Source organism: Pseudophryne corroboree, chromosome 1, assembly GCF_028390025.1.
Source record: "Pseudophryne corroboree isolate aPseCor3 chromosome 1, aPseCor3.hap2, whole genome shotgun sequence".
NCBI classification, from domain to species: domain Eukaryota; kingdom Metazoa; phylum Chordata; class Amphibia; order Anura; family Myobatrachidae; genus Pseudophryne; species Pseudophryne corroboree.
The window spans coordinates 772,373,436-772,385,319 of NC_086444.1; positions in this window are offsets into that span (position 1 = coordinate 772,373,436).

Sequence of the window (11,884 nt, forward strand, 5' to 3'; positions counted from 1 at the left end):
ACTCGTGGGTGAGCGTTAGTGTAATGAGTGATCCGTCCAACCCTGTGGACTCTTTTGATAAGACACCATAGTCCATTTCAATTTCCAATAATGATGGCAGGGTATTCCAAACAAAGTGCGCTAGCGCTGGACCTTTCACAGTCGCTGAAAGCCCGACCAGCTAGATATTTTCCTACGGGAACAAATCTCAAGGTCATCAAGCTTGTTCCATAAATAATAATAGTCTTTTTCCAGTTTGTGGACTGTTTGCTTGAGATGGGAGATATCTTGGAACACTTCCCCAACTCTATGGTCTGCTTCTGAGACTCTATCAGTTAGGTGTTGCAATTGAGAGGTGATATCATATACCGATTGAGTCAGAAGAGGACTCATGATTGACTTAATGGCTTCAACAACATTGTTATAGGTAACATATAACATAGTAATATAATATAGTCTTGTGAGGCTACAGCCTTCTTAGCAGCTGGTGATAGGGCTAAAGTGTCCTTATCAGGAGGCATAGCAGGGTCTGCTCTTCATTTCTCTTGACGTTGTTGAAGCAGCTGTGATGGAGCAGAAGCGTAGAAGTACTTGTCCATAGAAAAGACAAAAAATAGACAAAACTGTTAGGCATCAATAATAACAGGTCAGAAGGTGAGTGACATCAGTGAGGCCCAAGGTCAAAGCTATTAAAACATTACAATGAAGAGTCTCCAATTAAGAAAGGAAAAGTTCATACCAAGTGGAGTGGACAATAGGGGCAATGGTAGTAGAATCACTAATGGCATGTAAGGAGGATTTCATAACCCATCTAGCAGCATCAATTATTCCTTTACTAGAAAATGAAAATTATTGCTTGTAGTGCGTACAACAGCAGGCAAGGTGATTCTGTAAATTCGTCATCCAGAAATACCCAGAAATATATTACAGAGCCATCCCAATCTTAATTATATAGATATTTTTTATATAGATGTTCCTCAATGATGCTTTCACAGAATATGATGTCCACACAAAACTAGTTGTATTCCAAATGTAATTAAAAACTAAAGTAATTTATTGAAAACTTCCTTTTCACGGTAAAAAAGTACTTCCATTTAGAAAAAAAGTAAACAGAGTTCAGCAGTATTGGATCTAGCTGTATTTTGTAATATAAGAAAAGGGGAATTATCTCACAGGACCCGTCAGACGCCTGATGTATTGTGGTGTCTCCTTTCACACTAGCACTGCAGTTACCCATGCTATTACTTAAGGTCTTCCCACCGCTAGCTGTCTCACAGTCTCTGGTCCTCCGAGCACCTTCTGATGCTGTTGATTCTCCTGCTCCCAATCTGTTCAAAGTATTGTGACCAGGTCCACCTAAGGCTGACGTGTTTCCACCCAATCAGGGTCTTTGTCAAGGCATAAGTGATCCTGATCTTGTCACTTCCTTTATACCATGCATCATGTGGTCCAGTGTGTTACTTTCCCTATACAATATACACAGGTTCCTGGGCACACTATACATATTACGGGGCAATTTAAAGAGATATTTTACTTATACCATACATCATGTATTTCAGTATATTCCCTCCCTTATAAACATCCACAGCTTCCTGGGCATGCTATACATATTAGGAAGTGGTTTTAAAAGATATGCAAACTTCTGTTTATACCACTCATTGTATTGTGTAGTGTACTCCCTTTTCTATATGTATACATGTTCACAAATTTTACACATTCAAGAGCAATTTGAAGAAATATTCATATATCAAAATTAGACATTAAATCATTTATCAAATTTACTGTTATGCGCCACCACTGTGACTCATACGTGTTTGTGTTCTGATTGTTTCCTAGCAGCCTGGAAGCTGGATGCTACATACGTAGCGCACCTGTTTGGAATGCTTTTGTTACCTGACTCCTGAGATTGGTCTCTTTCCCTTGTAAGCACTGACCCATTCTTATTGGTGTTTGTTTATACCATTATGGGACTTGGATGCTCATATTGCAGAACACGGTATTTAGACACCACCTTCCCCAACCCCCATCCCACTTCCCCTTTCCCCCCTGGGAGCCTGCTCATTTCATAGACAGGGAGGTAGGTCAGGTTACAATAAATTGACAACAACTGTATGTAAATGAAGATCAGATAGATAACTGCAGTTGCTTTGATAGAGACACGAGCTCTTGTATAAATGGTAGCAGTGATCCCTTCTCATACAGTACAACACAGATTCTCTAACATCGATGAACTACAGTACTGTGTTGCTCAGTTAGTTGCGTTAGTATACACTAATTATATTTATTGATATGTCTATGGGACCTCATTGCCGCTGTGTATTTTAGATAGCAGAAAAAAATGCTCCTGCAGATTTACCCTAATTTATGTAAAACCTGTGTGCACACAATATTGGAATCGCTAGCTCTAAGAGACTTAGAAAGTGAAAAGCAATTTCTTCTGCTATTCCTATTTACAGAAGACTAGCACAGCAATGGGGACAATGTTTGCCCCAATGTATGTTAATCCCTTCATGAGTTGTGCGGGGCCCTTTACATATGGTCTCACCATGAATATGGGGCAAACTTTATCATCTGGATCAGATACATCAATGACACTTTATTCATCTGGAAGGGTAGCGAGGTATCATTGAAAACATTCATCATGCACTGTAACAGCAACTTACAATTTACTATCAAATACTATACAACTATTGTACAGTTCCTGGATCTAAAAATATTAATTGAGGACAACCAAATACACACCAATACATTACCTTAAGAACCTTGAAGTCAATAGCTACATCTTTGCCAACAGTGGACACCATACCACCTATCTTAATACCATCATAATAGGCCATTCAAAAGACTGAGATGTATCTACTGTTTTCCAAATTTTTGGATTTTCAAGAATAAGAAAAACACAACAACTTTTAGATGAAAAATATGATACCTGTCTAGTCCAACAAAATTTTTAATGAGTAGAACAAGCAGTAGGCCCCTGTTACACTTTTGTTACACTTTTGAAATAATGTTACTGAGCGATATGTGATGCAAATAATAAAAGCCACAGTCGCTATTTTAACAGTTTAGATCATACACTGGAAAATTAATTAATTTTGCCTATGTTTTAATCAAGTGTTTGCTTGCTCAACAGGAATTAACCCTAACAAAAACAATTCATACATGTTTTGAGCTTAAATGAAGCCTCATTACAGTAAGAATTTCTGCTAATAATGTACAAAGGTCATCTACTTTACATAATTTAGTTTTCTCTTTAGTTGTACATATTTTTTTTTTTGCAGTTATGTAAAAGACAATTAGGATTTATTTAAAAATAAAATATATTTTATCATTTACACATATAAAAATTGTTAAGAATTAGACATATAAAAAGTATCAACATTTTTTAAACATACTGTGTCATCACATTTAGGATATCTTTACTATCTCTGGACTTAAACCATGAAGTGAGGGCTCTGAAGACATTCAATTTAGGTAGTCAGGACAAGAAAAGTAGGCTGAATTGTAAGCTTGTTTTTTTTCTCTAGATATACTATATTTATAGAAATATATAATTATAAGTTCATGGCAGTACAATTCATAATAAAACCTCTGCAATTAGGACCACCTGTTTATGCTGTTTACATCTGTCCATCCCATGATGAATAGGGAGAAATTATGCTTTAAACATGCTTTCATGCAAACTGAGAACTACACTTAATTTTTAAAATTAATACTTTTATAATCATACTTTTTCTTTTTTTTTTTAAATATATATTTATTGAGAAATATAAAGGAAAACATAAGTACATTATAGTTCAAGGCAGGTACATATAGAACAACAGGTAATAAGATACAGTCTATAGTTATAGAGTACAATCCGGTAAGCCCAACATGGTACCATTAAATAAAGACCTTATCAAAATGAAGGAGTCCCATTTTCCAGTACATACATGTTATACCATGTGGTCAATCGAACAAGTTTCCTAATGTTATCTTTTTCTGTAGTGGTCAAAGTAATGATGTATGGAATCATACTTTTTCATTTGGTTTACTAATTTAATAGTATATAATGTTATTGCACAAGTTATTTATCTATTTAACAGTTAACAGTCCATATTGCAAATAGAAAAGTTTTGCAAGGGTCATTATGTAAATTGAGCAGCCCATTTTTTAATTCCACTGGTTGCTGTCATAAAAAGCAAAGTAGAGCCACGTGAAGCCATTTAGTTACTATAACAGTCAGATAATGATAATAATAATAATAATAATAATAATTGTATTTATATAGCGCTCTTTCTCCAATAGGACTCAAGGCGCTTAACAGATACATAGCATCATATAGTACAGAAAATAATGCAGTACAGAACAGCTTTTCATAAAATACAGAAGCATGGAGATACTAAAGGGACATTATGGGAATGCTTGAGTAAAAAGGAAAGTCTTGAGTCTACTTTTGAAGGATTCTATAGTTGGGGCCTCTCACACTGTGCGGGGAAGTGAGTTCCATAGAGTCGGAGCCGCATGACTAAAAGCTTGACCCCCAGATGAATTATGGGAGATTCTAGGTACTGCTAAAAGTCCTTCATCTACAGATCGCAGTAATCGATTGGGGCAGTATGGGGTTAGTAGCTGCTTCAGGTACCTTGGGCCCTGGTCATGTAGTGCTTTGAAACTCAGTAAGCCAATCTTGAAGATGATTTGCCATCTTACAGGCAGCCAGTGTTGGGAGTAGAGTATGGGTGTTATGTGGCTAGAATGGGGCTGGTCGGTTAACAGCCTGGCAGCTGTGTTTTGCACTAGCTGTAAGCGGTGCAATTCTTTTGCTGGGAGACTAAGGTAGAGAGCATTACAGTAGTCTAATCGAGATGATACAAATGCATGGATGACTTTTGGCAGATCATCTGAGGGAATTAAGTGCTTGATTCTGGCTATGTACCTCAGGTGAAAGAATCAGGATTTGATTGTGGCTGATATCTGATGTTTAAGTGTCAAGCCACCACCAAGGACAATGCCAAGATTCCGCACATGATCAGTGGTTTGTAATTCTGAATCCCAGAGTGTAAGTCCAGTTGGTTGGCTATGCTGCAGTCTTGTCCTTTGATGTTGCAGTCCTATCATAAGGACCTCTGTTTTATCCAGGTTCAGTCACAGCCAACTGGCACTCATCCACTCCTGGAGTTCAGCTAGACAGCCATTTAGGGTTGCTATTGGGTTATCAGTGCCCAGAGCAAAGGACAAGTACAGTTGTGTATTTTCTGCATAGCAGTGGTAGACTAGCCCATGGCACCTGATTATTTCATCCAGTGGGAGCATGTATACTGCAAAAAGCATGGGGGATAGTATAGAACCTTGTGAGACACCACATGGCAATGGCACTGGTGGTGATGAGTATAATCCAGACGATACTCTCTGTGACCTGCCTGTGAGAAATGATTTGAACCAGCTTAGGACTGTGCCATCCAGTCCACAAAAATGTATCAGTCGCTCAATCAGAAGCCCATGGTCCACGGTATCAAATACTGCGGACAGATGGTTCATTAGCAGGAACTACTGCATATACTGTATACAGTAGGCTAGAAATAGATTAAATACTGTATTGTCTACAACATGTTCATTGGAGCACTTACAAAATATTTGTATGGGACCTAGGACTGTTCTCCTATTGATACGTGGAGATCAATCAAATTCAATAATCTGTGTTGTGGTAATGTTAGAAACAAGTCCTTGTTGGTTTTCATATTTATTTTAACTTGACTAATTCTGGAGGAAGTGAAGATTTTCAATGAAAACAGAGGAATAATAAGAAGTACGGTAAGCAAGGAATTCTGATTACAGATGCTCCTCACTTAATGACCTATATGTTTAACAACCGCTCGGACTTATGACTAGCTCTCTCACTAGCTGGAAAAAGCACATTAATCGCTTGTAGAATTTTTTTTACCAATTGTATTTTTATGTTCCATAATAATGTACAGTTTGTAAGAGTTATGCAAAGTTAAACAAAGTTATCAAGTTGGAGTTTCCTTTAGACCTTTCTTTATTCAGAACAATTAAAAACGATTACCTGTATTAAGTATTAGGCTCCTTGCTTAACAAGCAATTCATTTAACAAACTAGTCAAAGGAACAGAACTCAGTCATTAAGTAAATAGCATCTGTATTTAATGTAATAAAAAAATACAACATTCAGTAGTATATAACATCCAGTATATATATATATATATATATATATATATATTCAAAGAGAGAGCGCTGATAAATACATCTTGTTTTAGGGGGTAAACATGTTTAATTATTTATTGAATTGCTAAAGATAAATTCTAATGGTCATCATGATCAGTATGCATCTATAAACATGGTCTGCTGCAAGATATTCACCTCCTAAAAGGCATCAATACATTAGTTGTGCTGCATACTCTGAAGAGGCAACATTTATATGGAGAATACTACACTGCCCTGTATATATAAGTGATTAGACACTGTCAGTTGCCAGATAATCAGTTTGCTTCTGTGTCTAGTGTGTTTTTCTTGTTATCGTCCATGTATCTAAAAAAATTAGAGCTAATATAGCAAAATAAATGTTATGTCTGGAATCAGCATCACAAAATTAACCCAAAATGAGTGTTGATCACTGTAATTTGTGAGCTGTTTACAATAGGGTTGACCACACAGAGGGAATTTTCTAGAATGATCATGGAGCGAACACCTAAAATGTTCATGTTCCAGTAGATTTCCATATGTACTTATTATGGCTAAGTTCCCTACTAATTGGGGGTATCCATTATCTCAAGAAGGAATAGAGCCAATTTGAAAAAAATTACATTATTTTTTGTTAAATTTAGCAATCCCCAAATACCCTAAATTCATTAAAGTATCCTTGGCAAATATTTTTTGGGGGTGTTATCTGTGAATCTCTATTCCACATTTTTTCTGTGGCTAGTAGCCCTTAATATATCTAAGAAGGCAAGGTGCAATAGATCAGTCTCTGGTGCTAAATAAAGAAATGTAAAAAAGTGTAAAAAACTATTATTACATTAGAGCAGGGGTCGGGGACCTTTTTTTGACCAAAGGCCATTTGTATATTTATAAAATTCTTTGTGGGCCATACAAAAATGATCAACTTAAAAATTAGCCTCCTATATTTGGTAAAAAATGTCATTAACTCACCCCTAATGTGATGGTTGGAACTGCTCCTATAATTGCAATAGTGTGTGTGTGTGTGTGTGTGTGTGCGTGTGTGTGTGTGTGTGTGTGTGTGTGTGTGTGTGTGTGTGTGTGTTTGCTTGTGGACCTGAGTGCACTGTCTGTCTAGGTGCACAATATCTCATCACCACCTCTTTATTATCAGCAGGTTTCCATGATATGCTGGAAGCTGGACACAGCAGGGGCTCGGAAGACATGCGGGTGACACACTTAGTCACCTTGCAACCCATGTACTCAGCTGCCAGATCATGCTTTCTCCTAGACTTCCGCTCGAATGCCTTGATAACCTACGCTGGATGTTGTCCCACTGCTAGTCCTGCCTGCTGCCTGTTGTTGCCAGGTAACCCACATCACCCAAATCCTCCTCCATTCCGCCTGATACTGAAACACTCATAGTCCCGCCTGCGGTTGCCAGGTAACCCACGTCACCCATGTCCTCATTCACCCCCTTCTAGTCCCGCATGCTGCCATCCTCCCAGCCCACATCCTCCTCCATCCATCCCCTCCTTTGAATTCCACCCCTATCCTCTCCTGCGGTCTCCCTGGTACTCTGAAGCCAGGCGAAGTGGCCATGCGAGCCTTATACAGCCCGTGGGTCAGACGTTCTGCACCCCTTCATTAGCGTAAACATAAGGGAAATTTAATTAAACTTGTAATGTTGTATTATTTAGCTTTAGAAAAGCTAAATATTGATAAATGAAAAGTAAAAACTCAAAATCCTTAAAGGGTAAACCACAGAATCATATTACATGTACAATTATTACAACAAAAGAACATAAAAAGCAGAAATCTGGATTAGTATAAGCATGTACAAATTGGTTACACACATTACTGGGACTTTTACCAATAAACCAATGTGTATTGTTTATTGGTTTCTAGGATATGTTATGTATTTAATTGTATTGTATGCTACAAGGATGTTATGGCACAGGTAGGCAGATACGCAATGAATCCCTTTATACTTCTAGGGAAAATTTATTCTAACTTGAGCTACATTTGTGTTGGCCACACCTATAGTAATTTTATACCTACCTAATTGAGGCCACTTTTATAATTTTTGTTGCAGGGTAATGGACCCTTCAGTATAGGTAACATTATTATTTGAATTGATTTCTTCTTTTTCTGAATCATGTCACATTAATAGAACCACTAAAGTCTTCAGAACAAAACATTTATTTTCAGACTCAGTATGTTGGATAGTGTAAAATAAGTGTGGCAATCATTCAGTTTTCAGTTTTCTGATAATTAACAATTAGTTTAATTTCTATTATCACTTTATCTCATCTTAAGCATTACCATACTAATTGCTGATTAATACAACACTTGGTCAAGCATTGACTATTAATCAACTTTTTCAATACATTGAACTGATTTTTTAAAGTTTATTATAATTTTTTAACTTTAATCATTGATATTTACAGGAGAATTTAATGGTAATTATATCCTCATATTTTTCTTATTGTTAGATATCTATAAACATGCTTTTCCATATAAAATTCGGAACTAACATACCTTTCTTTGGTTTATATTAATTTTGTTTTATCTTTTATGTCATACTATATTCAGCCATTTAAATGTTATTCCTCATAAAAGGGCTTGATGTCATTGAATTGTATGCATCAATACTGTTGTACATTTATTTTTTTCCCTATTATTAATATGGTTACATGGACCATCCCATAAATGTTGAAATGTTCTTGTTACATTTCCAAACTTAATGTTTATAAAACAAGCACTTTGTAGTGGTCATTGAGCATCTGACTGACAATTAGGAGCAAATGAAAAAAAAAAAAAAGCAAACTAGGAACAATTTGCATCTGAAACATGTTAAAAATCATAGGATGCAAAGTACTGGCAACAAATACTGGGCAGCTTTGGTTTTACACTGACATTTATAACTAAGCTAGGACATGCCCCTTCCAAATCTAAATCTCTCTTTACATCAGCAGTGCAGTATGGTTTTGCCGGGGTGCAAATTCCTCAATTTTTTTTTTCTCTTAAGTCAGTATCAGACCCTGTATCTGTATGTCTATAATTATAAAGCTATAAAGAGAAAGTGACATGATCACTGACATTAAATACCACTAATTTGAAGCATTTTTGCTACTCACAGTATGTGTATTTAGGTCAAATCCTTTTTAGAGAAAGTACCTTACATATAACATAGAAACATTGCTGTTGCAAGTTTTTGTTAGTATTTAGATTAATATTCATAGGTTCTGTAAGATTTAATTTCTAAAAATGTTAAAACAACCATACAGTATGCAATAATTTACAGGTGTTTCTAAAGACATCAAATTCTAAATCTAAGAATCCTTCATAAAAAACATTTCAGTTCAATAAACTCTCTTTGAATTACATGAATTTGTTATTTCATATATAAACATAAACTCAATATAACACATGAACACAATAACAGATGTAACAATATGTTTACAGTGTAACAATCTTGGCCACAGTGTACCAGGTTAGAAATCTAATCAAGTACATCCTCTACTTGAACATGTTCTTGCTGTTGATAATGAAATTGTCAATACTCATTTATAATTTTTATGTGCAGCTCACATTGTGTTTTCTTGTCTGATTTTCAATAGAGGGCTACTTCTTTGAAAATAAACTTAATGTGTAAGTTTAAAATTACTGATAAATTCTGGAACATTTCATCCTAAATAAGTAAATGTTCAGGTTAATATTCCAGCAGGACTACTGTTACAATATACAGAATGTCCCTTAAAGTACATTTGGTTGGCATAAACTTTTAATATGCATTCACCATTTTAACTGAATGCACAGGTATAAAAGTACAATTTTTTAAACTACTGTAATCTACGTCTTGTTGAACTTACTTGTTGACAAACCAGAGGGAAGTTAATATAGAAATTATTTTCAAACATACAATTTAGAAATTATTGTATTCTCTTGGAAAATTACATTTATTAACCAGTATAGGAACCTTGTCTCCTAATTCCACATTGCAATCTCATGTCCACTCTTAATTTATAGCAGTATTAATTTTGTTGATGAAAATTTTTGCTAAAAGTATTTTAGGACTAAATTGTAATGATAATGTTAACATAAACATCTGAATAATTAAAATATTGGCAAAATTTGTGTGTATGATTCCAGCACAGATTTAAGCACAGTAGGCAGTGAGCATCATGCACTGCTGACACTGCCAGGGCTATGTACTGGAGGACGAGAGGCAGTAAATTTGACACTCATAATACCATTAAAAAAAGGTAAGGAGGAGACGCTATGCCCTAATTTGTTGGCAACTTGGCCTGAAATTGGGAGGGACTTTTTGACCAGAAGACAGGAGTTGCTCTCACTAACACCATTATTAAATAACTCAGTCTATGTCACTTGGTACATAAATATATTGGAGCGCTTTTGGTACAACACAGCAGCCCAGCCTAGTTATAGGTGGTGAGGTCCTCTTTTACTTTTTCATGTGCATTGCATTTATATATATATTTAATGGTTTTCTGGGCACACTCATTTTAAACATAAGAGTTGCAGTGTATCATTTACAATGAGGATGGATTGCTGTGTAGATTTAAGATGGCTAGAAAAAAACACTACAAATTTAAAGAGACACTTGAAGACATGCCACCATGCAGTGTCTGACAAGGAAGTTATGTGTGTTGATTGATTCAATAACATAACATTGCCCAAGGAAAACTCTCATATTAGAAAGGTGGGCTGTATATGTACTATGATCCTGTCACACAGCAGTGTTGGCCAGTTGTCAGGAGGAGGATGTGGAAGTGAAGAAAGAGAAAATATGTGAGGCTACTGTATGTATGTAGGGGATATAATTAGATTGGAACACTTAGGAAGGTTATGTGGGTGATTCTGGAATTTGTTAAGCTTGCCTAAGGTGAGTTTTAAGGGAATACTTGAAGGCTTAGAGACTACTAGGATTACAGTTTTTCTAGGATCTTGTGTATATATGGCCATATTTTGAATAAGTTTTTTAGATGTAATATGGAACATCATTTTGATTTTGAGTCACGGATGAAACTAGCTAGGCAGCAAGTTTGTAGGGTTTATTGTAGAGTTAGCAACAGTTGAGTTCAGACATTCAGTGATACAGACTAATACAGATGGTGATAATATATCTGGGGAGGATCACTGTCCACATAGACTGATTATGATATGAAGTAATTCAGTAGACTGTACAAATAATATAAAACACTTTTTTAATCCTTCAGATTCCAGAGACTATCGATCTACAGAATACAGGCAGGGAAAAAGAGAAACAATTGACAACTCTTCAAAATGTGTTCAAAGCACCATCCAGATGCAAAAGTACAACACACTAAATAGAGAGAGAGCTCTAGCCTTGTAAATAGGTTACGCTGGTCTGCCAGCACAGACAGTGGGGGACAAAAACTTCATTAAAATTATGGAGGTAGTTGACAGGCTACTGACCATCCCTAAGAACAAAACAAAATTACTGACCTCATTGAGAGGATGAAAGAAAGAAATCACAGATAATGGGAGCAACATGGTTTCTGCATTCATACTGGAAGAGTTTCTGCCATATCAGAAGAGGGTGAGGAGAGTGAGGGAGGACATTAGAGTTATTACATTTAAAATAAAAATTCAAAAATATTTTAAATAAAATAATAATGTATTCCTCTTTTGGTCACACATTAGAGCTGGCTGTCAACATGCTCCACAAAAAGTCTCTTTTGCACATCTCTTGGAAAAGGTGC